General features: G+C 41.4%; 1 pseudogene; it reads left to right on the forward strand.

Annotated features, from left to right (window-relative positions):
- LOC132240203 (protein BANP-like) overlaps nt 1-25,441 on the forward strand; it is a 54,928-nt pseudogene extending 29,487 nt beyond the window's left edge.
- Nucleotides 25,442-26,373: the final 932 nt, after the last annotated feature.

A 26,373-nucleotide genomic window follows, 5' to 3' on the forward strand; every position in this document is an offset into this window, starting at 1 on the left:
CTTACCTAATAATAGATAAACATGCAAATTGACCATACCTTCACTACGCCCCAAGCCATGCCCACTAGCCAACAGAGCGACTATATGCAAATTAACCTAACCAAGATGGCGGCCGGCAGCCATGGAGTTGTAGCAAGCAGAAGGCTTGGTTGTCCCAATGATGGAGGAAGCCAAGCTTCCCGGCCAGCTGTTGCCTCCTCATAAGGCAACAAAGTTTCAATTGTAGAAGGTAAATAAACCCCAGATACCTGCTTCTAGCTGCCATTGTCACAGAGCTGGAGTGAATTAAAAAAAAAAAAAAAAGGCTGGGAGCTTCAGTTGCCAGGGGGCTTGGTCAGTCTGAAAACAGCCATCAGCCCTCACCCAGGCTTGCGAGGCATCCCAGCGGGGACCCCTACCCTGAAGGGACTGTGACCAGCCTTAAAACAGCCATCAGCCCCTCACCCAGGCTGGCCAAACCCCAATGGGGTGAAGGTCCCCACTGGAGGGTTGACCAGCCTGCAAACAGCCATCAGCCCCTCACCCAGGCTGGCCAGGCACCTCAGCGGGACCCCCACCCTGATCCAGGAAACCCTTCAGGGCAAACCAGCCGGCCCCCACCCATGCACAAGGCCTCTATCCTATGTAATAAAAGGGTAATATGCAAATTAACCCTAACAGCAGAATGACTGGGATTGACTGGTCACTATGACACACACTGACCACCAGGGGGCAGTTGCTCAATGCAGGAGCTATCCCCTGGTAGTCAGTGCACTCCCACAGGGGGAGCTCTGCTCAGCCACAAGCCAGGCTGATGGCTGCCAGCACAGCAGTGGTGGCGGGAGCCTCTCCTGCCTCCTCAGCAGCACTAAGGATATCCAACTGCAGCTTAGGTCTGCTCCGCGCTGGCAAGTGGACATCCCCCGAGGGCTGCCGGCGGGATGTCTGACTGCCAGCTTGGGCCCGATCCCCCAGGGAGCAGGCCTAAGGCAGCAGGTGGACATCCTCCGAGGGGTCCCAGAATGAAAGAGTGCATAGGCTGGGCTGAGGGATGCCCCCGAGTGCACAAATTTTTGTGCATTGGGCCTCTAGTCCTATCTAATAAAAGAGAAACATGGTAATTAGCCATACCTCCGCTACCCTTCCCATTGGCTAATCAGGGCGATATGCAAATTAACTGCCAGCCAAGATGGCGGCCAGCAGCCAGGCAGCTTGAAGCGAACAAGAAGCTTGCTTGCTTCAGTGACGGAGGACTCCAATGTTCCCCGCCTGCAGCTGCCGGCATCTGAGCTTGCAGTTTGAAACATTGTTACAAATATAGAAGCTAAACAAAACCCCAGAAACCTGCTTTCAGCCAGCCGGGCTCTCAGAGCTGGAGTTGAAACAGTGTTTTGATTATAGAACCCAAACAAACCAGATATCTGCTTTCAGCAGCGGAGGCCTAAGACCTGGAGCCAAGCCTCAGAGCTAAAGCTGGCACAGAATAAAAAAAAAGAAAAGAAAAAAAGGAGCGTTTGGGAGCTTCAGTCACCCGCCAGCCTGAAAACAGCTCTCAGCCCCTCACTCAGACTGGCCAGGCACCCCAGTGGGGACCCCCACCCTGATCCAGGACACCCTTCAGGGCAAACAAGCCACCCCCTACCAGTGCACCAGGCCTCTATCCTATACAGTAAAAGGGTAATATGCCTCCCAGCACCAGGATCAGCATGACAGGGGGCAGCGCCCAAACCCCCTGATTGCCTGCTGCTCTGTGTGTGACGGGGGAGGGGCCACAACCTCCCTATCCGCCCTGCTCTGTTCGTGACAGGGGAAGGTGCCCCAACCCCCTGATCAGCCCTGTTCTGTGCCTGATAGGGGGGAGCTCCCTAACCCCCTGATCGCCCTGCGACTCTGTGTGTGACAGGGTGTGGTACCCCAACCCCCCCTCCCCGCCCCCACGGGCCCTGCTCTGTGTGTGATGGGGTAGAGCCATAACCTCTCCATCGGCCCTGCCTTGAGTGTGACAGGGTGCAGTGCCCCAACCCCCTGATCCGCCCTGCGCTGTGTGTGACAGGGGGCGGTGCCCCAACTCCCCTATCAGCCCTACTCTGTGAGTGACGGGGGGAGCTCCCCAAACCCCTGATGGGCCCTGCTCTGTGCGTGACAGGGGGGAGCTCCCCAACCCCCTGATTGACCCTGCTCTGTGTGTGACAGGGTACGGAGCCCCAACCCCCCTGATGGGCCCTGCTCTATGAGTGACAGGGGGCAGCGCCCCAACCCCCTGATTGGCCCTGCTCTGTGCATGACAGGGGGTGGTGCCACAACCTCCCCATCGACCCTGCCTTGAGTGTGACAGGGGGCGGACCCCAACCCCCGAATCGGCCCTACCCTGAGCGTGACTGAGGGTGGCATCGCAACCTCCGGATCTGCCCTGCTGTGTGCATGACAGGGGGCGGCCCCCCAACTCCCCAAGCTTCCCTGCTCTGAGCCCGACCAGGGGCTGCACCTAGGGATTGGGCCTGCCCTCTGCCACCGGGAGCAGGCCTAAGCCAGCAGGTGGTTATCTCCTGAGGGGTCCCAGACTGCGAGAGGGCACAGGCCGGGCTGAGGGACCCCCTCTCCCCCCCGAGTGCACAAATTTTTGTGCACCGGGCCTCTAGTATCTACACTAATAAAAGAGAAAAATGATAATTGGCATACGACGATACCCTTTTCATTGGCTAATCAGGGCTATATGCAAATTAACTGCCAACTAAGATTGGCAGTTAACTGCCAACAAGATGGCGGTTAATTTGCATATGTAGGCACAATGCAGGGAGGCTAAAGGGAAAGCAGGAAGAAGCCCCCTGCTACTGACAGTGATTGGAAACCCAGGGGGGAGCTAAGAGCTGGGGGGCAGGGCAAAGGCGGCCCCAGGGTACGGAGAATCAGGTGCCTTTGCCGCCCTGGCCAGTGATAGCAGGAAGTAGGGGTGGAGCCAGAGATGGGAGCTGGACACAGTCGAAGCTGGCAGTCCCGGGAGCTAGGGGTCCCTTGCCTGGGCCTAAAGTGGAGCCCACGATCGCGGGGCCGCTGCAGCTGTGGGTCCCCGCTGCCCGAGCCGGACGCCTCAGCCAGAGGCGTTAGGCCTGGGCAGGGGTGGAGCATGCAACCGCGGGGAGCTGGGGGTCCCCTGCCCAGGCCTGACACCTCTGCCGGAGGCCTCAGCCCTGGTCAAGGGGCCGATCCGGTGATTGGTGATCGGAGGGTGATGAGGGTCAACTCCTCTGGCCGAGGCATCAGGCCTGGGCGGGGGGCGGAGCCGGGGATTGGGGGGATATGATGGTCCCCTTGCCCAGGCCTGAAGCCTGGGTCAGAGGCATCAGGCTTGGGTGGGGGGTGGAGCAAGCGATCAGAGGGAGATGGGGGTCCCCTGCCCAGGCATGATTCCTGGGCCAGAGGCCTTAGGCCTGGGCAAGGGGCCAATCCTGTGATTGGAGTGTGATGGGGGTCAACCCCTGAGGGCTCTCAGTATGTGAGAGGGGGCCGGCTGGGCTGAGGGACACTCCCCAACACACACCCAGTGCACGAATTTCGTGCACCAGGCCCCTAGTATATATATAAAAGCCTAACATGCAAAGTGTTCCCTCGGGAGTTCAACTGACCAGGAGTTCAATAGCTCGCTATGACGTGCGCTGACCACCAGGAGGTGGCGCAGATTGAAGGGAGGCTCCGGCTAGCAGCCAGCAGCTACTAGGGACCCTACCTATGCATGAATTTTGTGCACCAGGCCTCTAGTTTATAACCTAAACTCAGAAGAGGCATACTATCATTTCTGCTATTTCTACTTAATAAAAGTCAGTTACTAAGTAGAGTCCACACTTAAAGAAGGAGGCATGAAGCTTTATGTCTTGAAGAGAGTAGTATCAAAGAATTTGTTAATGTCTTAAAAACTATCACCAAAATTAAAAGATTTTCAACTCACTTCTTATATTGACTATAAATAGTGCAAAATCAGTGTACAGGGTGTTTTGTTTTCATAGATGTTATAATTTATGAAACTACCTGTAATATATAAATTGAAGTAGTCTAGTAGAAGTGCACGGCCTTTATAAATAAGAATATCTAAAATTGAATCTCAGCTCTTCGACTTAGTAAATGTAGCCACAGAAAACTTATTTTAGTTTTTTACTCTGTAAATCCAGGAATATAATGACACTCATGAAAATTAATTCTGTTTATACATTTAAAAATTACAATATTGAGTGACACTTAGAAAATCAATAGATACTAGCTATTATGACTACTTTTAAGGTTTTTCAATTTATAAATATCTGTTTACTTTCTTGGTGAAGTTTTTCTTGATTTCCACCTGCAGTAAAATATTCCCAAAAAAATTTCTATCAGATTGAATTATAGCACTTTCCTCATTGTCCTTATATTTTAAATATCACTCTGCCACAAAAGTGTTTGTCAGCCTTAAAAGGAGAGTGTGTTATTCATCTTTGTATTCTCAATGACCCACACAACTTTGGCATGAATCATTTTTCATATTAAAGCTTTGATAAATTATTATTAAACACAATGAAAGACCGATCTTTTCAAGTCTCTTCTGTGATTGTTTCTGACCACCAAAGCCTTTTTTTAAGTACTCTTCTAAGATGATGATTTGACATGAGACCTTCTATTCCCTTGTTAGATTGCAATTACCCTCATTAATAACATAGCAATTATTTGGTTTTGAATGGAGCTTCATTTAGTCCATGAATTATTTCTCCTTTATGTTTCTTAAGAAGAAAAATTGCCCGGGTGTTCCAGAACAAACACACGGCTGGGATATTTCTTCTGGTTTCACTTCCAAACAGCTGTCACGTTGGACTTATTTGGACCTCAGTTTCCTTGACTATAAATAAAAAACATGAACAGATATATTTGAGATCCCATTCAAATGTAATATTCTAGCCTGAAAATTGAGGTAGAGTATATTGTAAGTACTTCATAAAAGTTCTGTGTGATTATGAATTTATGCATAATTTCCTGTTGGGTTTTCACTAAGTATTCTCTAACTGCAAAAACTCTGGAGAAATATGTCAAAGCAGCTGAGCAAATCCAATTATTGGTTTATTGTGCATTTATTTCTTTCCATTTCTACATCCTATTGTTCTCATCTGGTGAATTATTTTGTTTACAAAGAATATACAAATAAATTGTGATTAATAAGTTAATTTATGTTGGTAGAATAGCCACATTAATAACATTTCTAAGTCATTTCTCTTGTCTACAAAGAAAATGCCTCATCTCTTTCCTAACGATTGTACCTTTTTTATGATAACTTGAATTTGGCTTACTCTGTATGGCAGTGATTAAAAAAATACATAAAACCAGCTATGGATACTTGTGCCCAATCTCACTTGGCATGTTCTGAATTTCTTCTGAAAATGGCACTTTTTTGTTATGAGAAGAATTATGCCTCATTATGGGACCTTATTTGCAATTATATTATTAAATTTGGCATGAGAGATAAAATATGAAGTGGAACTTATATGATTTCTAACTGCCTTTCCAATAAAAGTAGCAGGAAGCTCTGAAGTAATTCCATTTCAAAGTATATGTTTGCAGGAGAAGGAAGGCTTAAATACCATTCTCTATAGGCAACTCTATATAGGCAAGCTGGCAGATTTTATTAGTATTATTATTGTAGGCTTTTTCCTTCCAGTTTATAGAATTTCACTCTCTTATGGATATGCACAAGGCTCTAAATACCTCTGCTTCACTGAAAACATTTCCTTTGGACCCTGTTTATGAGAATAACATGGCACTGTTTTTTAATATACTTACAATTTTTTGAGTTTTAAATAAGAATTAGACATTGGGCTAAATATTAGCAAGCAACTGAATGTATTATGGAATAACAATGCACATCAATCATTAATTTGTCATTATTTCTCAGTGCAACATATTCAGTGTATGTCATAAAGTATACTGGCTAGACTTGAAGATCTTCAAAGAATCTCTGTAACATTCATGGCTCTTGTTAGAAAGCATAAGAACTTTGAATAGATAACAAAATACATTTCTTTCAGGGAGGAAGGCAAAGTTGACTAAAAGAAAACAGAACTGCCTGTGCAATTCCTTTTGTGAAAGGTTTAATTGGATGCAAATGTCTCTAATTTGTAGCTATGCCTCTCCTTCCCCAAAGAGCCTTCTGCTATCTATGCTTATTTTAATTCATCATATTTTATCTTGTTTTAATTATGATTATTGGCAAAGGAAAAATATAGAGAGATTAATATAGATAGCAGAAATTCCTATAGTGATTATGTAGATCTAACAACTATAATGTACATAATATAATATATTTTCCATCTATTATAAAAAGCTTTAGAGATATACTACAGAAATGTTATCCCCACTCCCATCATATACCCTGATCCCCTGCCATCATTCACCAGAGATGCTGAGTGAACGTGTGTCTCTTCTATCATGGTTATATGGGTGTGTATGTATACATATCTATAATAATAAAAGTATAATCTTCTAATTAGACCAGACATCCTTCCAGACTATCTTCTGGACAAAGCCGGGGCTGCGAGGGAAGCTCGTGCTGGCATCTGGGGGAAGGAAGGCCTACTCTTGCATGAATTTCATGCATTGGACCTCTATTATATATACACTGAGTGGCCAGATTATTATGACCACCTGACATTTGTAGGCAAATTGTCTGTACACTGACTGCATCATATGGGTTATGGAAGCTGAAGGCCTGTTCGAACACCTTTGCGGTCTGCAGTTACCAAGATAAAATGTCTCCAATTCGCACAGGAACACAAGGATTAGACAGTCGAGCATTGGAAAAAAGTCATGTGGTCCGATGAATCACGTTTCCAGTTGCATCATGCAGATGGCAGAGTGAGAATTTGGCGGAAACAGCATGAAAGCATGCACCCCACACGCATGAGTACAACCCTTCAAGCTGGTGGGGGCAGTGTTTTGGTTGGGGCATGTTTTCCTGGCATGATTTGGGCCCTTTAATTTGTGTGGAACAATGTCTGAATAGCACAACATATCTAAGTATCACTGCTGATCAAGTTCATCCTATCATGTTGATGGCGTATCCCAATGGAGATGGCTTCTTCCAACAAGACAACACGCCATGCCACGGTGCTCATATTGTGCAGGAGTGGTTTCAAGAACATGAGGGAGACTTTACCTTGCATAGGTGGCCCCCACAATCACCAGATCTCAATCCAACTGAGCATCTGTGGGACAAAGTTAAAAGAGCCATCAGGCAACTGGTTCCATAACCATCAAATCTCACAGAACTGGACAGTGCTATTCATCAGGCATGGTGTCAGATTCCTCGCATCACCTTTCAACATCTTGTGGAGTCAATGCCAAGAAGAATCGCCGCAGTATTGAAGGCAAAAGGTGGCCCAACAAAGTACTGATGGGGTGGTCATAATAATCTGGCCACTCAATGTATATTTACAGATATATGTATATAAGCAATATAGTCCCTAATGTTTACATAAGTAATACAGCAGTGTCAATCATTTTGCAACATGCTTTTAACTATTGCATATCTGTTGTAATTAAATTTATTGGAATGACATTGGTTTATAAGATTATATATGTTTCAAATGTACAATTTTATGATACATCATCTGTATATTGCAACATGGTTTTTATTTACTTAAAATTATATATTTGAAGTTTACTGATTTAGATAGATGGACCCATTATACATGGATAAATATTGGGACTGTGTCCAAAGTTTTACTACTATAAACAATGTTGCTTGGAGATCTTTATGTAGTTCTTAAATGGGTGAACACAATTTCTCATGGGTGTGTTTTCCCTAGTGTCGAATTCCTGGATCCCAGGGCCATTACTTTCTGCTTCTAAAGCTCCTAAAGGGGTGTGATAAACAAAACAGGGCATGAACATTTTATATTCATAATATACTATTTTCTGTGTCATTGCCAGGTGACTAATTAATTCTGTATAACTTACTAGTAAGAAGATAGTAAATTTTTCTGAGGCAAAGTATAAAGCATTTCTCTCTGTGGTTACAGTAGATGTTATTTCTCCTGTAAATGTCCTTTAGTTTTGCCTTACTAGTGAATAAAAAGCAGTGAGGTTTTTTTGAAGTGTAATGGAGCCAATCTCAGTCTAGCAAATGAGAATTTCTCTTTTTTAAATATGTTTTTATTGATTTTAGTAAGAGGGAGGAAGGGAAATGGAGAGAGACAAATATGAATCAGCTGCCTCCTGCATGCCCTGCATTGAGGATTAAGCTCACTACTAGGGCATGTGCCCTGACCAGTATGGAACCAGGGACCCACTGCTTGTTAGAACTTCCAAGTTCCTCATGCCTCCTCCTGGCAGGTGACTCTACCAAATAACAAACAGTTGCTTCATTCCCCTCATCTTACATGGGTAAGGGATTAAAAAACACATGCAAAGAGGAGGAGATAGTTTCTCTAAGGTTAGTATTCTCCCCAATGAGAAACTGTTTAGGCTGCCATCTGGACAGGTCAGAAAGGTGGACATATGAGAGCTAGAGCTCAGATGTATTTAACACCTCCAACAACTAGTGCGTTAAGCTATAAAATTTAAAAGTATAAAGAACTGATTTGAAGATTATATGTATTTGAAGATTCAATTCTTCAAAACATAATTAATACATGATCAATTAAAAGTATCACAGTTATCTAATTCTTTTTGCATGACTTTTCTCTATCAACACGTAGTAGCATGCTGATAAAAATTACCAGAGCAGTGTCCACCACAGGCAGTTATTTATTTAAACATTCCATTGACACATACAGCTTATGTCTGTATTTTAAAAAAATAAATAAATAGTAATTTTATGATTAATTTTCTGTTTCAAATTGACTATGCCAAGGTGCCAGTATTGGGTTAAACACATTCTTGATGTTGTCATGAAGGTACTTTTTGATCTGATTAACATGTAAGTCAGTAGGTTTTAAGCAAAACAAATTACCTTCCAAATTGTGGGTGGGCCTTATCTAATCAGTTAAAGCACTTAAAAGCGAAGTCTGGGCAAGAAACAAATTGGCCACAAGGCAGCAACACAGAAATGCTTCCAAAGTTTCTAGCCTGAAGATTTCAGACTTAAGCCTGCAACATGAACTCTTCCTTGAATGTCCTGACTGTTGGCCTGCTCCTTCTACAGAATTTGGTCTTGCCAACCCCTTAACACCCAAGACAACTCCTTTAAGCCTCTCTCTTTCTCTCTCTTCCTAGTTTCTATTTTACTTCTGAGTTTCCCTACTTTTTCTTTATTTTGTGCATGCTTTTCTTTATACAAATATATATATATATATATGAAAGCCTAAGCAACTGACCGATCGGCCAACTGGCTGACCAGCCAACTGGCTGACCAGCTGGTAGCTAGGACATGCAATTATCACCAGGGGGCAGACACCAGGCATAGAAACACGGAGCAGACTGATGAATCTCAGAGGGAAGGGAGCAGGGGGAGGGCGGGAAGAGATTAACCAAAGGTCTTATATGCATACTAGAGGCCTGGTGCATGGATTTGTACACCAGTGGGGTCCCTCGGCCTGGCCTGCTGGGATCAGGCATAATTTGGCTCTCCGACATCCCCTGAGGGGTCCTGGATTGTGAGAGGGCTCAGGCCAGGCCAAGGTACCCCACCGGTGCAGAAATCAGTGCACCAGGCCTCTAGTCTGTTATAAAAACCTGTGTCTACTAATTCCAACACCCAACTCATCCTGTGTGTTCTCTCCTTTGATTGGTTGTTCCCTTGAATAGGAATCATCTATTTCAAAATCATCTAGTGTTCATATGACTGGTGATGTTGGATAGTGGGATTAATTTTACATGTCAACTTGACTGGCTAAGGGATGCCCAGGTAGCTGGTGAAACATTATTTCTGAGTGTGTCCCTGAGGGTGTTTACAAAACATATTAGTAGTTGAGTCAATAGACTGAGTAAATAAGGTAGGTGGGTATCATCTAATCAGTTGAGGGCCTGAATAGAAGAATAAGGTGGAGAAGGAGTGAATTCTTTCTCCCTCTTCTTGATCTTGGGCATCCATCTTCTCCTGCCCTCAGACTTCAGAACTCCTAGTTCTCAGGACACTGGACTTAGGGATTACAACCAGCAGACCCCCTGGTTCCCAAGCCTTCAATCTCAGACTACCATTGGCTCCACTGGTTCTCAGGCCTTTGGACTCAGACTGAATTATACTCCTAGCTTTCCTAGTTCTCCAGCTTACACATGGCATGTTGTAGAACTTCTCAAGTCTCCATAATAACATGAGCCAATTCCCATAATAAATCTCCTCTTAAATATCTACATATATCCTACAGGTCTGTTTCTCTGAGGAACTCCGACACAGATTGTACCATTGACATTGTAAATGGTACATTATAGAGATTGGATAATGTTATTTCTTTTGAAAGGAAATGCTTTTTAAAGTATTTAAAAATATTAGCCTACAGTTACTCATGACATTTTCATTCACTTTATTAACATTTTCATTAGCTTCAACTTTTACATTTTTGATATTTTGATTATCTTAGATTTATTACATTGATTTTTATTCTTAAAAAATATGCATTAAAATATTATTTGTCGTGATTGCTGGAGTCATTGACACCCCCGGTACATTTTGCATCTAACAAAAGTATTTTTTTTGCCTCTTGACAGTAGCATCCCTTCTCAGAGAGGAGGAGGTACCTGTTTCTGCCTGGTCTTTTGCTGTGTGCTAGAAAGCCAAACATGAATGCCCTGCTAGGTTAGTCCTGTTGATGCTAAATTACTTCAATACCATGACACCCAAAATGGAATGTTCCAAACATGGGTTGAATCTCTGTCCAGATTAATATTTCTGCAGCTGCCACACCCGCTGCTTCTATTATAGGCACACGCACACATAAATTCGTAAAGATGTTATCACTTTTCCACACAGAGAAACAGCTAGTTCATCATGGTACCGAAGTTATTTAAGTTCTCTCCTTGACAGTGGACATACTCAGGACCCTTCTGAACCTCGCAGAAAACAACTAATCCCTCCATTAAAATTTATTTCTCCAATTAACAATTTTTTAAGTGGAAAATAATAGCCCTGGCCGGAGTAGCTTAGTTGGTTGCGTGCCATCCCATGCACCTGGAGGTTGCTTGTTCAATCCCTGTCAAGGGCACATGCTGCTAGATCCCCGGTAGGGGCCGTACAGGAGGCAGCTGATCCATGTGCTCTCACATTCATCTCTCTCTCTCTCTCTCTCTCTCTCTCTCTCTCTCTCTCCCCCTCTCTCTCTCTCCTCTCTCTCTAAAAGTCAATAAACTATTCTTTTTAACAAAAAAAGGAAAATAGTATTTTTAATTGCTATTAAAGAAATTCTACTCCAAACAAATAGATTTTCATGCTTCCAATGTTCTCAACAAATAAACCCTAAGGTTACTTATAGTTATCAGTTTTTAAATTTAATCTTATAGACAATGTCCAAATGTTCACTTTTTAAATATTAGTTGAAATTCTATGGCATTTCCTACTTTTCCCACCATGTTCCTACTTTTTTCCCACCACTATAATTTCCACTATATAAAATTTTATAGAGAGAATTATCAGTCAAATTGGTTATGAAAAAGTATGCTTGTCTACTTAGAAATTAATATATACATTAATTATTTTGCTAATTTATTCATTGCTCAATCTATTATCTATGTACTCATATACTAGTCTTTGCATCTATTTCATTTTTTAAAATTATTTCTTCCCTGTTACTGGGACATTGCAAATTTGGCCACTAGTAGACTGCCAAAAGGAATCATTTCCCATCTATTCCTTATATTTGTTACTTAGGAAAAATGACACCTTGGACTTTTAATCCTTTGGATTAAACTTGGAAATTATAGAATCATATTTTATATTTTTATAGAAAATTAAATAAGATGATGACATAAATGATTATATAAGATATACAGTGAATACTAGTACAAGTTTATTTTCTTCTGACTCTATATAGCATAGAACTTTATTTTATTTGGAATTTTCCCGTGTTGTTCATTGACTTCCTGTGATTCTTCCTCTGTCATTACTTGTACTATCCTGAGAGTATTTAGATTAATAAATCTATCTTTTGAAGCCAGTGGGTAAGGTGTTATATGCCATAGACTAATTTTTGACCTTCATAATGTAGCTAGGTTAATGACTAGTTAATGAAAACCATTTATTTTGCTTACTATAAGGTACTCAGCCAGAATTTTCCACCTAATTAATAGTGACATGTTTTATGAACCTCATCTGGAGTTTTGCACCAATTCATGGCAATTTCAGACTTATAATCCACAATATATATGAATATGTCTTTGCCAACCATGATAACAATTTGTGGTAAAGAATATGTTATTAATAAACAGTGCATGATAATTACTCAAAGTGATGTCTGTTTCTTCATAGGTAGTAAAAATAATTCCTTGTTTCAAGAGTAGATAAGATAGTCCTCGTTTAAAAAATTAAACCATTTTCTAGCCCTCAATAGTACTCCTCTCACATTTAAAAAATTAATATTTAATTACTGATCTAATTATTTTCCAAATGAACATATAAAACATGCATTAAATGGAAAAAAACAATCTAGTCCACTTTGAGAAAATTACATAGTCAGTAAATATCTGTCTGGCTATGATTGTTAAAGGAATTAAACCAAAGGAGTTTACGCAGAAAATAATTTTAAACTATATTTAAGGATAAAATCTTTGATGAGTTTTAATATTGTAGGTCAAGGAGTACTCATCCTTTAAATCAGACTGCACTAGGGAAGTCAGTTAAAATATCAGTTATCTTTGGAAACATTTCAACCTTTAATCACAGGAAAGCACAGCTTTGTAAACCCACTTTGTTAAAAGTTCACAAATCAGAGAATCAGAAGAATTAATAAGTAAAATATTTTAAATGTTCTAAAACCCCTGACAATCAGTAACCTTTCCTAGGGGTTTTCTATTTATATTAATTTCTACTTTCATAATCCCAGGTCAGCTAATTTTTGGTAAGCATGAATAAAGAGGAAAAATATCAGGAATTCTAATAAATATATCATATTTTTGAAATGACAGAAATTTCAATAGTCTTACTCACCCTCCCTTATAAATTATTAAAATATCTTGAAAAAGCCAATGCTCAATACTCCAAACCACCTCTCCCATATTTATTAATCAACTTGGAGATAGGAAAACCAGATTACCTTAAGTATAAGGCTTAAGGTATTAAAGAGAATAGGCCCTGGTGTGGGGACAAGGCAATGATTGGAGGAGATCAATTTAACAAGAATTGAGAAAATCAAACTTGATCTCCTTCAGTGTTTTGCTTAAACCTGGCTGTGGTTTTGTCTTGTAAATGTGTTGTAGTAATGGTGCCTTTCACCTGCTCTGCAGGACAGAGAACAAAATCACTATAGTTTCCCTTCCCTGCCTGCTTTCATTTTCACATACTTCAGATGACATGAGTTACAGGTACTTCATGAGGTGAGAAAAATTCTTACAGAAAACACTGATAAAACCGGAAACTCTTGTCAAGGATAAAAAGGAGGTAGAGCAGTGAAGAGGAAGAAGCAAACAAGTTATCATTTTGTTATTATAACCTACACATTTCGGCGAACCCCTATCTGGACCTTCTCACTTGCTTCAGGACAAAACTAAGTGATGTAGGATTGAAGTAAGAGTGCTCATACTATAGCTAAAAGTGACACTTCATCCTATGGAAGCAGCTTACATGAACTGTACTCTCCATAGAAACATTCATTGTCGTGTATTTGTGGTGTAAGGCCTAAAGTGTAGGTTCAATATTATGTGTTGTCATCCTTGCCCCCACACGTGCACAGCCTCCCCCATTATCACCAGCACTCACCGGAGTGGTACACTGGTCACACTAATGGACCTAAAATGAATGACACATCATTGTCCATCAAAGTCCATAGTTTAGCTTGTTTCACTCTTGAAGTTGTACACTCTATGGGTCAGGTTAATTTTTATATATTTTTTGTATTATACAAGAATGATTATAATAGGGACAAAGTAATGACTATTCATCAACTATAAATTTTATACATTTTAATTTGCTAGATATTATTTGCTAAAACAGTCACTTTTGAATGACAAAGAGAAAGATTTATTGCTGAAGAGTCTCCTGTTTGTAATCTTATTTGTCTTAACATGGTAGTTACTAATCTTAGCTACATGTGAATAACATGGGGAAATTTTTTAAAATGTTTTTTTATTGATTTCAAAGAGAGGAAGGGAATGGGAGAGATAGAAACATCAATGATGAGAATCATCGATTGGCTGCCTCCTGCACGACTGCTACTAGGGATTGAGCCAGCAACCGGGGCTTGTGCCCTGACTGGTTCCTCTTGGACCACTGTGACCTCTTGGTTCATGGAGTGATGCTCAACCATTGAGCAACACTGGCCAGGCACCATGGGGGAATTTTAAACAAAGATTGACTTATCAATTGAGAGCAATTAAATCAGTATCTCTATAAGTGTGGTTGAGGAATAAGGTATATATTAAAACTTCCCAGGTTATTTTAAAGTATATATACAATTGAGAACACCTTTACTGGTCATTCTATGTTAAATAGGAATATATCACATTCATACTGAATCAGACTGCAATAGTTAATCAAGGCCAACTTCAAATTTCCCACACCACAGTTTTGGGTAGTCCTGGATGCCTAAAAATAAATATTCCCAACATTTTTGTCTTAGTCAAAAAGTTTTGTTTTTCTTATCAGCTCCCTAAATTATTTGCTTTTATTTTTAACGTATGGTATGAGGCAGTATTCTAAATTTATCATTTTCCAATTGCCCCCACATTTCCCTAATGATTTGGAATGCCTTCTCATTCTGGAACCTGTTTTCTGTTTCATAATGTTCTATTTTTCCAGTCTCACAGAGGCACTGCATTTTGGGGGGGTGCCTGGATAATTATAGTATGCTTGGATGAGCTAAGGCAACAGTTCTGCACTGGAAGAGAAATGGTGAGCCAAGAAGATGTTTGGAAAACAAGTAACTTCCTTGGGTTTTAGAGATAACAAAAAAAGAAAACACTCAGCAGGTTTAAGGAAGCCATTAAAATGAGACAGTTCTGGCTCATACAGCAAGATTTACTAATTTAACGTAAAGTGCCTTGAAAGTATAATTTAAAAGATTTACTTGGGAGCCATTACATTTCTAAGACAGCCACATTTAAATTTTTATCCTTAGGTGATTGCGAAAACAAGAGTATCATTCATTAGTCCAACACATTTTCAGCAATGATTCCAAACAAACCAACAAATAAACACACATACAACTACTTATACCTGGTCAGAGTTGTTTTATGGTATTATTACTTGCAATTCCTTTCTATCTCTACTAGTGAACTAATTAGCATTCTCAGGTAGATATTAATCAAATCTTGATTTGGGGCAGGCAATCAGCACAAAACAACAGGAGACAGATATCTGCAGGTCAAACATCTGCTTTGTTAGCACCCAGATCCCAGCTGTGTTCACTCAGTGATAACAATATAGGCTCTTTCAGGGTGCTTTATATATTGAGGCCCATGCCTTGGCAATTGAATTTACATTTACATCTTCGTTGAAAGAGTCTTTAAAAATATTAGGTATAGATAGCTAACAAGATTTCACAACACTTAAATTAAAGTTACAAGAAAAGTGATGCTAATCATTAAGCTAAATTTGTATTTCATCACAGTAGAATAATGAGTAAAAGGCTGGATCATAGAAGCAACAAATAATGTACCTGGCCAGAATGTATTTATAATCAAACAAAATTCTATAAAGGGTACTGCTTGCCTGTTCTTCTTCATGCTAGACCTAAGGAACTTGGCCATTGTGTTAAATTAATTCAACCTCTACCTTCATGCCCATTTTTAAAATTAGAGGTAGGATCCAGGGGTCCTCAAACTTTTTAAACAGGGGGCCAGTTCACTGTTCCTCAGACCGTTGGAGGGCCGGACTATAGTTTTAAAAAAATATATGAACAAATTCCTATCACACTGCACATATCTTATTTTGAAGTAAAAAGAAAAAGAAAAAATAACGGGAGCAAATACAATATTTGTATTTGCATGTGGCCCGTGGGCCGGCCGTAGTTTGAGGACCCCTGATTTAACCCATCACTGCATCGTGATTACAATAGAATGATTTTCCAATAATTGAAGCCAAATTTTAGAAAGAGCTCTATCTACAATTTAATTCATAGTACATTAAGCCTAAATACAAATACATATTATTCTACGTAATAAAAGGGTAATATCTTCCTGACCGGTTTGGCTCAGTGGATAGAGCGTCAGCCTGCGGACGATTCCAGTCAAGGGCATGTACCTTGGTTGCGTGCACATCCCCAGTAGGGGATGCTTCTGATCGATGTTTCTCTCTCATGGATGTTTCTAACTCTCTATCCCTCTCACTTTCTCTCTGTAAAAAAATCAATAAAATATATATTTTTTTAAAAAAAAAATAAAAATAAATAAATAAAAGGGCAATATGCAAATTGACCCTAAGGGCAGAACGACTGGTCGCTATGACATGCACTGACCACCAGGGGGCAGATGCTCAATGCAGGAGTTGCCCCCTGGTGGTCACTGCACTCCCACAGGGGGAGCTCTGCTCAGCCACAAGCTGGGCTAATGGCTGTGAGCACAGCGGTAGTGGCAGGAGCCTCTCCTACCTCCGTGGCAGTGCTAAGGGTGTCCGACTGCAGCTTATGCCCCACTCCCTGTGGGGCCTAAGCCATCAGTGGGACATCCCCTAAGGGCTCCCGGCTGCCAGAGGGATGTCTGACTGACAGCTTAGGCCTGATACTCTGGGAACCGGGCCTAAGCCAGCAGGTGTACATCCCCCGAGGGATCCCGAACTGCGTGGGCTGAGGGCCCCCCCACCAACCAAGTGCATGAATTATAATTAATACTATAACAGAATAATTCAGATTAACATTTTCAATTAATCATCCCTACAGAGTTGTTGTTTTTTTTAAACTTTATTGTTCAAAGTATTACAAATGTCCCCATTTATTCCCCATTGACTTCCTCCACACCATTCCTGCCCCCTTTCCAGGCCTTCCCTGCACTATTGTTTTTAATATTATTTATTAGGATCAAGACAATAATTATTTTATGGTCCTAGCTCAACTGTTGAATTTTTCCTGGTCTCCTAGCACCTCATATATTTTGCACTAGTATACTTATTCTTGCTTCCTGTCCTTAGTCACATAATCTATAATAATAAAAGCGTAATATGCTAATTAGACTGACGTCCTTCTGGACGAAGCCTGGGCTGCGAGGGAAGCCCAGGTCCCAGGCACCAGAGGGAAGCCAGTGCCAGCAGCTGGGGAAAGGAAGGCCTACTCTTGCATGAATTTCATGCATTGGGCCTCTAATATTTTTATATTTGGTAATAGATTTATTCAAAGTGTAATCATTAATACTGTATCTTTTCTTTTTTCTACTGAAGTCTTTCCTTTTCTCCAAAGTATTATGCTTAATGTCCACTCTTGGTTTTTAAATAGAAATAGGATTTTTTTTTTTTTTTAACAGAACATGTCTGTGGCCTCTGTTGCATTTCTCTCTATTGCTTGGTGCTGCTTTCTCTTGCACTTAATGATGGGAAGAGTTTCTGAAATTTGTTTTCTTCTCAGAATGTTATTTCCTCACTAAATTGACAACTAAACTAAAATCAGGTATTTTGTATGGCGCAGTCCCACATTTCTGCCTCCGTGCGGCCATGCCTTCATTCCGGCCAGAGGCCACTAGAAGCCACACCCTATCCAGTTATGGCAAACCTATGACACGCGTGTCAGAGGTGACACGTGAACTCATTTTTTGGTTGATTTTTCTTTGTTAAATGGCATTTAAATATCCTATCTAATAAAAGAGAAACATGGTAATTGATGTACGACCGCTACCCTTCCCATTGGCTAATCAGCAAGATATGCAAATTAACTGCCAGCCAAGATGGCGGCCGGCAGCCAGGCAGCTTGAAACTAACATGGGGCTTGCTTGCTTCAGTGATGGAGGACTCCAACGTTCCCCGCCTGCCTTGCTGGCCTCTGAGCTTGCAGTTTAAGAAACATTGTAACAAACATAGAAGCTAAACAAAACCCCAGAAACCTGCTTTCAGCTAGCCTGGGATCTCAGAGCTGGAGTTGATACAGAGTTTTGATTATAGAACGCAAACAAACCAGATACCTTCTTTCAGCAACAGAGGCCTCAGAGCTGGAGCCAGAGCTAAAGCTGGCCCAGAATAAAAATAAAAAAAAATAAAAAAAGGAGCAGTTGGGAGCTTTAGTCAGCCTGAAAACAGCCCTCAGCCCCTCAGCCAGGCTGGCCAGGCACCCCAGTCGGACCACCACCCTGATCCAGGACACCCTTCAGGGCAAACCAGCCATCCCCACCCATGCACCAGGCCTCTATCCTATATAGTAAAAGGGTAATATGCCTCCCAGCACCGGGATCAGCATGACAGGGGGCAGCGCACAAACCCCCTGATCGCCCTGCGGCTTTGTGTGTGACAGGGGGTGGGGCCACAACCTCCCTATCTGCCCTGCTCTGTTCGTGACAGGGGAATGCGCCCCAACCCCCTGATCAACCCTGCTCTGTGCCTAATAGGGGGGGAGCTCCCCAAACCCCTGATCGCCCTGCGGCTCTGTGTATGACAGGGTGCGGCGCCCCAACCCCCTGATCGGCCCTGCTCTGTGTGTGACAAGGTGCGGCGCCCCAACCCCAACCCCCCCACGGGCCCTGCTCTGTGTGTGACGGGGTAGAGCCATAACCTCCCCACGGCCCTGCCCTGAGTGTGAGAGTGGCGGCACCCCAACCATCTGATCAGCCCTGCTCTGTGGGTGATAGAGGGCGGCGCCCCAACCCCCTGATCTGCCCTGCCCTGAGTGTGACAGGGGCGGTGCCCCAACTCCCCTATCAGCCCTACTCTGTGAGTGACGGGGGGGGGGCTCCTCAACCCCCTGATCAGCCCTGCTCTGTGCATGACAGGGGGGTGCTCCCCAACCCCCTGATTGACCCTGCTCTGTGTGTGACAGGGTACGGAGCCCCAACCCCCCTGATGGCCCTGCTCTGTGCATGACAGGGGGTGGCGCCGCAACCTCCCCATCGACCCTGCCTTGAGTGTGACAGGGGGCGGTGCTCCAACTCCCCAATCGGCCCTACCCTGAGCGTGACTGAGGGTGGCATCGCAACCTCCCAATCTGCCCTGCCCTGTGCATGACAGGGGGCGGTGCCCCAACTCCCCAATCGGCCCTGCTCTGAGCCCGACCAGAGGCTGCACTGAGGGATTGGGCCTGCCCTCTGCCACTTGGGAGCAGGCCTAAGCCAGCAGGGTGTTATCTCCCGAAGGGTCCCAGACTGCGAGAGGGCACAGGCTGGGCTGAGGGACCCCCCCCCCCCCCCGCCGCCCCCCAGAGCGCACAAAATTTTGTGCACCAGGCCTCTAGTATAAAATAAATATCAAAAATATAAATCTTTGTTTTACTATGGTTGCAAATATCAAAAAATTTCTATATGTGACACGGCACCAGAGTTAAGTTAGGGTTTTTCAAAATGCTGACAGGCCGAGCTCTAAAGGTTCACCATCACTGCCCTATCCCATACCCTGAAGACCCAGCAATAAAGAAACAGCCAACCCCAGCACACTTATCTGGTAGCAATCAACATTCTTCTGGTAGCAGAATTTCTAGAACACTATTATCTACTTACTTTGGCAACATATCACAGAGATTACAGAAAGGTCTCAATTGTGGATAAACCAAAAATTTTAATTATGGGATTAGATTGTATATTCCAAGTTCCTGCTTGACATCTTGAACATGAGCATTATATCTATGGAGTTAAAGAAAAAGAACAAATTTTTGCCCATGGAATCACTGACAAATACTTATAAAAACCTTTAAAAAAAGATAATATAAAATTAATGTTTTTTATCAGTATTTATCCTGGATTTCACTTTAGTACCCTCCAAATATTCCACATATTCATTCTATCTCTAATTGTTCAGACACACTCAACTTTCAACTTCTTTGGTGTGTGTATGTATATATACACATATACATATACACAGACAGATATAGATGATATATATCTATATCTATATATACCAAAGAAGTTTATATATACTTTTCCTTTGTGCTTATGTTGACACCAGAGAGGAGAGTTCCTATATTCAATTCTCTGACTATGTCTTTGCCTGAGGAATCTCAGGAAGAGTTTCATAAAGGTCTCCTCTGAATATGTCAAAGAATTAGGTCACAGTAAATATCTCCAAGGTCTAGAATTAAAGTCATTAAGCTCAGCCCATTCAGAAAAGATTACCTGCAGGGGGAAATAACTAATTTTATTTATGCTTATTCTTGAATTTTTGTTATCTATAAAAATATGTCCATTTGTTTATCCTTTTCCTTATATTTATAATTACAGATGCTCTGATGTTACATTTGAAGATGTTAGTTGACACTCTTAAATTAATTTCAGAAGCACACCTGTCATTTTATTTTTAATCATTTTCTCCAGAAGCTCTGTGTGTGGCTAAATCTGATGGTGGTAATATTTGGTGTGTGAAAAAGGTTAAAAAGAGTCCTCCAAAGTAAATTGCTCTTCTTAAAATAAGGTTATCTTATTTCCACGTGCCATTTTCAAAGAGGCTGCAAAGATTTTCTTTTGATTTTAATAAACAAGTAGACTCCATTGAAAAAGCTCAAACAACTCAAAGCAATTGTTCTATAGCAACTTCATATATTTTATTGATTTTGTACAAACAGCAATTTGAGGGACTTCTATATTTAATAATGTGTTAGAGAAGCTACAATGTTTAGTTTGCACCTTCAACTGTATATTAATATCCGCTGATAAGAAAGATAATTTTTACTAAGAGATAACATAGCTATATGAAAGTGAGAATTAATGCTGGAACTCTCATATGCAAACATGTTGATATAAAAGCAAATATCCAATACATAATAGAAAGGAGAAAAATCAAGATTCAGAACCTCAAATGCAAAAAAGAGTTTAGAAGGTTATAGGCATTCTCTAGAAAGTTTAGCACTAAATGTATTTTACTGAATAGAGATAAAATACTTGGTGTTTATGCCCTAAATCATTATCTTTCTGTGAATTAGAAAGTCAATGTATACTTCTCTTATTTATAGATATCAACAGTGATGAGGTACTTATTTATGATTCTCAAATGCTACCAAAACCTGCAGTTCAATCCCGTGAGCTATGTTTTCTTGGCTCCTGGGGCTTTAGTGCCAAAAAGGTCTGACAGTCCAGCTAAGAAGCATGACCAGGGGAAGATCACTGATCAAAATGCATTGAATAATAAATATTTCCAAGGGGATGAGAAAGGAAGTGTTTGCAAGGAACTTCTAATCCAATAGAAAACAATCAGCAGATGCCATTGGACACACAAAACTGTGAATGAATGTTAAGTAATGAATAAGAAGCACTATGGTAGGGGAGAATGAGACGTCCTATGAGCTGGAAGTCATAGATGGCTAACAGAGGAAGTCCAGTGTAGAATGACCTGAATGAGGAAATAATTAGTATAAAAACATAGGAGATGCCTATGGAACCACGTTGAGAGGAACCCCAAAGGGGCATAATACGCAAGTGTCCTGAAATAGCAAACAGCACAATTTGGCTAGAATAGATGACTTTTAAAGTGGAATAATAGAACATTAAGTTGAAGTGGGCAACCTGAACATTCCAAAGAAAGCATGGAGTGTTAAACTACCAGGTTAAAAAGTTTTTTGCTTTTTGTTTTTTGAGGATGCTTGAAGAATATTTCAAGTGAAAGTATTCTTCTAACAGTAGAGTATAAAATGGGTTGAAATGAGGGGGAAAAAGAATAAAAGAGGCCTGTTCAGAAATAGCTATGTAAGATTTGAAAGATACATGGTTATATAGTTTTCAAATATTTTCCTTTGAATGTACAGCTACATACTTTATATGGAAGGAAACAAGAAGAATAAAGGAAAGCTATTATATTGGATGCATTCTTAGAATATATTTAAAAAAAGAGTATTAGAAAAATCAATGTCATTTCTTTATACATAGCAAACTTCAAACCTGTATTTTTGAAATACAAAATTAATAAGCCACATAAATTTGAATAGCCTGAGCAGCTTCATGCTTTCTATAAACCTTATTCCAGTTAAGATATTGGGAAATCAGAAAATTTTTCAGTAATTTAAGGACTAAAAGTATGCTTCAATTAACTGTAGTATTATAATTCTTCAATTTAAGAGAATATAACCTAAACTGGATATAAAACCATTATTATTAAATAAGAATATTTTACTTTCAGTTTCAATTAATTTGCCTATTTGTTCATTTTGAAGGGAGAAAGCTTTGACAAATATTAATAAGATGCTTGTTTCTGAAAACTTAGTAATCTGCAAAGTTTGAGAATGGAAATCAATAAAAAATAATAGATTCCAGCAGCACCAATCTTTATTAAATCTGAAGCTAGATCATGTTTGTTTTAATATACCTTCCAAAATTAAAAATACTTTCTTGGCAAGTTCTAATTTCAGAATTATGCTAAGTTATTCTTAATCATTCAAAAAGCTTAAAACAAATATTGTCTATTAACTTCTTATTTAAATGACTAAAATACACAAGGGGACATTTTTGTCATATCTGGCACAAATGCAGTAGTGACTAAGTGATTGGCATAGGTCAGATAAAACATAATTTATTTTAATAATTATTTTTAGCCTTTGGAAAATTTCTTCAATAACTTGAGACTATTGGGAAGATGTAAGTATACTACCTAGACTAAAATCAGCTGACACAATCAAAAGACCATATGCCTTTGCATTCACATAGTTAAAACTTTACAAAGCCAGCTGGCTTTATTTCATAATCTAATGACATACAAAAATTTTCAGCTAAGTATTGCAATGCTTGCCAAAGATTACTTTAAATATCTTCATTCTCCTTAAGCTCCCAGTTACTGAATTTGCATGTTTTAAAACTCCTATCCTTACATTTACTTCTGTTTTCTAATATCAATATTTTAATAAAATACCATTTACTTCACCTAATATTATTCTGCCTAATAAATTAGTGTAGATGTTATGTAAATGATAAAGCAAAATAATCAAGTGTAGACTACATATACATATAAAGTAAAGAGAGGAAGTTCCATATTTCAATAATTTAAAGATATAATATTCAGTCAACAACAACAAAACTCTGATTTGACAATGAGGGTGACATATATTAATGGCATGCATATAACCGACTTTTTATCCTATTAATGATTATTCTCTCGTCAGTACTGAATTTTGGATGAAAGAAGGTGTTCTGGATGTACCTGTTATCTAATCCTTTCTTTTTAGTTATAATTCCCTCAGTAATATATTATGAGCCAGTCCTTAAAATTTGTAAAAATCCACACTTCCTGCTCATATACTATGATTTTATGAGTTTCTTTACAAATTACCTTTGGTCAGGGAAGACAAATGTATTGATTACGAGGAAAATGGATGATTTTGTTTATTTTATTCTCTTAAATATTTGAATACATTTTCATTTTTTCACAAAATTATATTTTAAAAGAACCCTGGAACCTTAATATCTTCACACCCACCATAGGAAGAAGGTTGCATTTATATACTAAAGTTATGTATAATTCATTTATGCTAGAGAAAAGGATAATAAACAGCATTTAGAAAATAAGTAGAAAGTATTTTAATGGGTACATGAAAATGTTTACTTTATTAAGAAGTTATTTTAGGCCATCATCGCATCACCCCGACAAACACCACGAGAATTCCGCAGCCCACACGGTTCTCTGGAGCAGTTGCTGAGGATGAAGGTGGAAGAAACTCCCAGTGTTCAGCACAGGCACCAGGTTCAGAGAATATTACTGAATGTAACTGAGGTGATAGAATCTTAGTCCTCCGTGAGTTTGATTCTTGCTTGTTGACTGGCCCCTCTCCTCTCCTTCTGGATGATGTCAGAATAGGATCTGGAGGGTGGACGTGGTACAGATTGCAGTAGAAGACCCAAGTCCCCATCATCCAGTTGTACTGGAGACTCATGTGGTGCCAGACGAAGATGAACCAGCTTTGAAACGCCAAGGATTAGAGATCAATTGCCAGGACCCCTCTGTAAAGTCATTCCTGTATTCCGTTAACCAGACAATAGGCTTGCGATTGGAGAGCACTGAAGCCAAGCTGCAAGCTCTCGAGGCTTCTTGTAAATCATTAGAAGAAAAGCTGGATCTGGTCACAAACAAGCAGCACAGTCCCATCCAAGTCCCCATGGTGGCGGGCTCCCCTCTCGGGGCGACACAGAGGTGCAACAAAGTGCAAAACACCATTGTGGTGAAGGTACCCGGGCAGGAGGACAGCCACAAGGAGGATGGGGAGAGCGGGTCCGAGGCCAGTGACTCTGTTTCCACCTGGGGACAGTCGAGAAGTCAGAACATCGGAAACATCACCCTCATCACCCGGAACTCAGAAGAGGACTACCCCGTTGGCACCTGGCTGGGGGATAAGAACAACCCCGAGATGTGGGTGCGCTGCGCCATACCCCCCCCCCCCGCCCCCCCCGCCCCCCCCCCCCCCCCCGACACGCTGCACATCAGCACCAACTACCATAAAGCTGAGAAGAGGCTGCTGACGCTGCTGGACTACCTCTTCCGCCTCCAACCTCTGGGCCAGGGAAGCATGGCAAGAAGCAGCTCGACCCCTTCACCATCTGTGGGATCGGTGTCACCTTTTATATAAATTTGGAATCACGGAATCTGACTGGTACTGAATCAAACAGGACATTGACTCCAAATGCCGGACAGCCTGGCGGCGGAAACACCGAGGCCAGAGCCTGGCAGTCAAGAGCTCGGAGAACGCTGTCCTCCTCCCCCTCCTCCAGTGCATCAGAGCGCCTGTGAGCACGCTGCCACCCGCAGGCCCTGCACTATGCCTTGGCCAACGCCCAGCAGGTCCAGATCCACCAGACTGGAGAGGATGGACAGGTCCCAGTAATCCCACAGGGTCTCCTCCACATCGTTCATGTGCCTCAAGGGGAGCAGGCGCAGATCACGCAGGACAGAGGGCAATCTACAGATACACCACGTGGGACAGGATGGGCAGGTGCTTCAGGGGGCCCAGCTGCTAGCCGTGGCCTCTTCACACGCCACTGCCACGGGCATGGATGGTCACCTCTCCAGGGCACTGACATCCAGGTCCAGTACGTCCAGCTGGCGCCAGTGACTGACCACACCAGGGCAGCTCAGATGGCCGAGACGCTGCAGCCCAACCTGCAGCCCGAAATGCAGCTTGAGCACGGAGCCATCCAGGTCCAGTGGTGCAGGACAGGCTGCCAGACCATGACAGGACCCAGGTGGAGCCATCGTAGCTCTCAGCGCCGGCTCCAGCCAAAACCACCCAGTTCTACACGCGCCTGGCCCTATGGCTTCGAACGGAGGTGACTGCACGGGTTCTGTGAAAGTGCATCTGGAGCCTCGTCCACAGGGGAAAGTGTCCCAGTAAATAACAGATGACATCAACAGCTGCCAACCTGCCAGAAGACCCCTTCATTTGAGTCCCACTGTTGGTATCTAGAGAAAGAGTGGGAAGCAGTGTGGATTGCATTAAGTTCACTCAGAAAATCAAGAACTACAATATTTTTCTCTGTTTAAACAGCTTTTTAAATTTGCAATGGTGTTTATAACAAAAAAGAAAATTGGAAAAAAATGGAGTAGCAGAAGCCTTTTGCTGTGTGCTCTGGTCAGTGAAATGAAAATAGGTATTAGTATTGGCAGAGACAATTAACATTTTGATGGAAATATTGTTTACCTACTTTTTTTTAGGGGGAAATGCTCTCTGCACTGTAATTAAGCATTTTTAATGAAATAAATGATGACCATAAAACAAGTTATTTTATATTTTCATGATTTTATGATTTCTCTCTTTAAATGAATCAATTGTAGAAACTTGAATAGGAAACTCCTTTGGAATTTACTGTCTATATCTAAAGTCCTGACTCTATTTTCATTGCCTGGATACTTGAAACATAATGGTCCTCTATTACTAAAAGTACTGTTCCATGGTAAGTTACTGAAAATAAGATTCATGGCTTAAAAACAGGTTCTTAAACCATCTCTCTACAATTCAACTTTCCCAATCCTCGGTTAGGGTCCAACTGAGCTACTCACCAATCTTATCACATTTCCTTCTGCACTTCGTGTTTTTTTGTTTGTTTAGTTTTGTTTTGTTTTGAGACCAGACAGGCTCTCTTACTTTACCCAAAATATTTTGCATCCCTTTAAACCTAGTGCAAACCTTTTCTCTTTGATAAAGCATTTTTCATGCTATTCCCCACCCACCCATCCAATAATCTCTCTTTTCTGAATCCAGTTCA

Source organism: Myotis daubentonii, chromosome 8 (assembly GCF_963259705.1).
Source record: "Myotis daubentonii chromosome 8, mMyoDau2.1, whole genome shotgun sequence".
Taxonomy (NCBI): Eukaryota; Metazoa; Chordata; class Mammalia; order Chiroptera; family Vespertilionidae; genus Myotis; species Myotis daubentonii.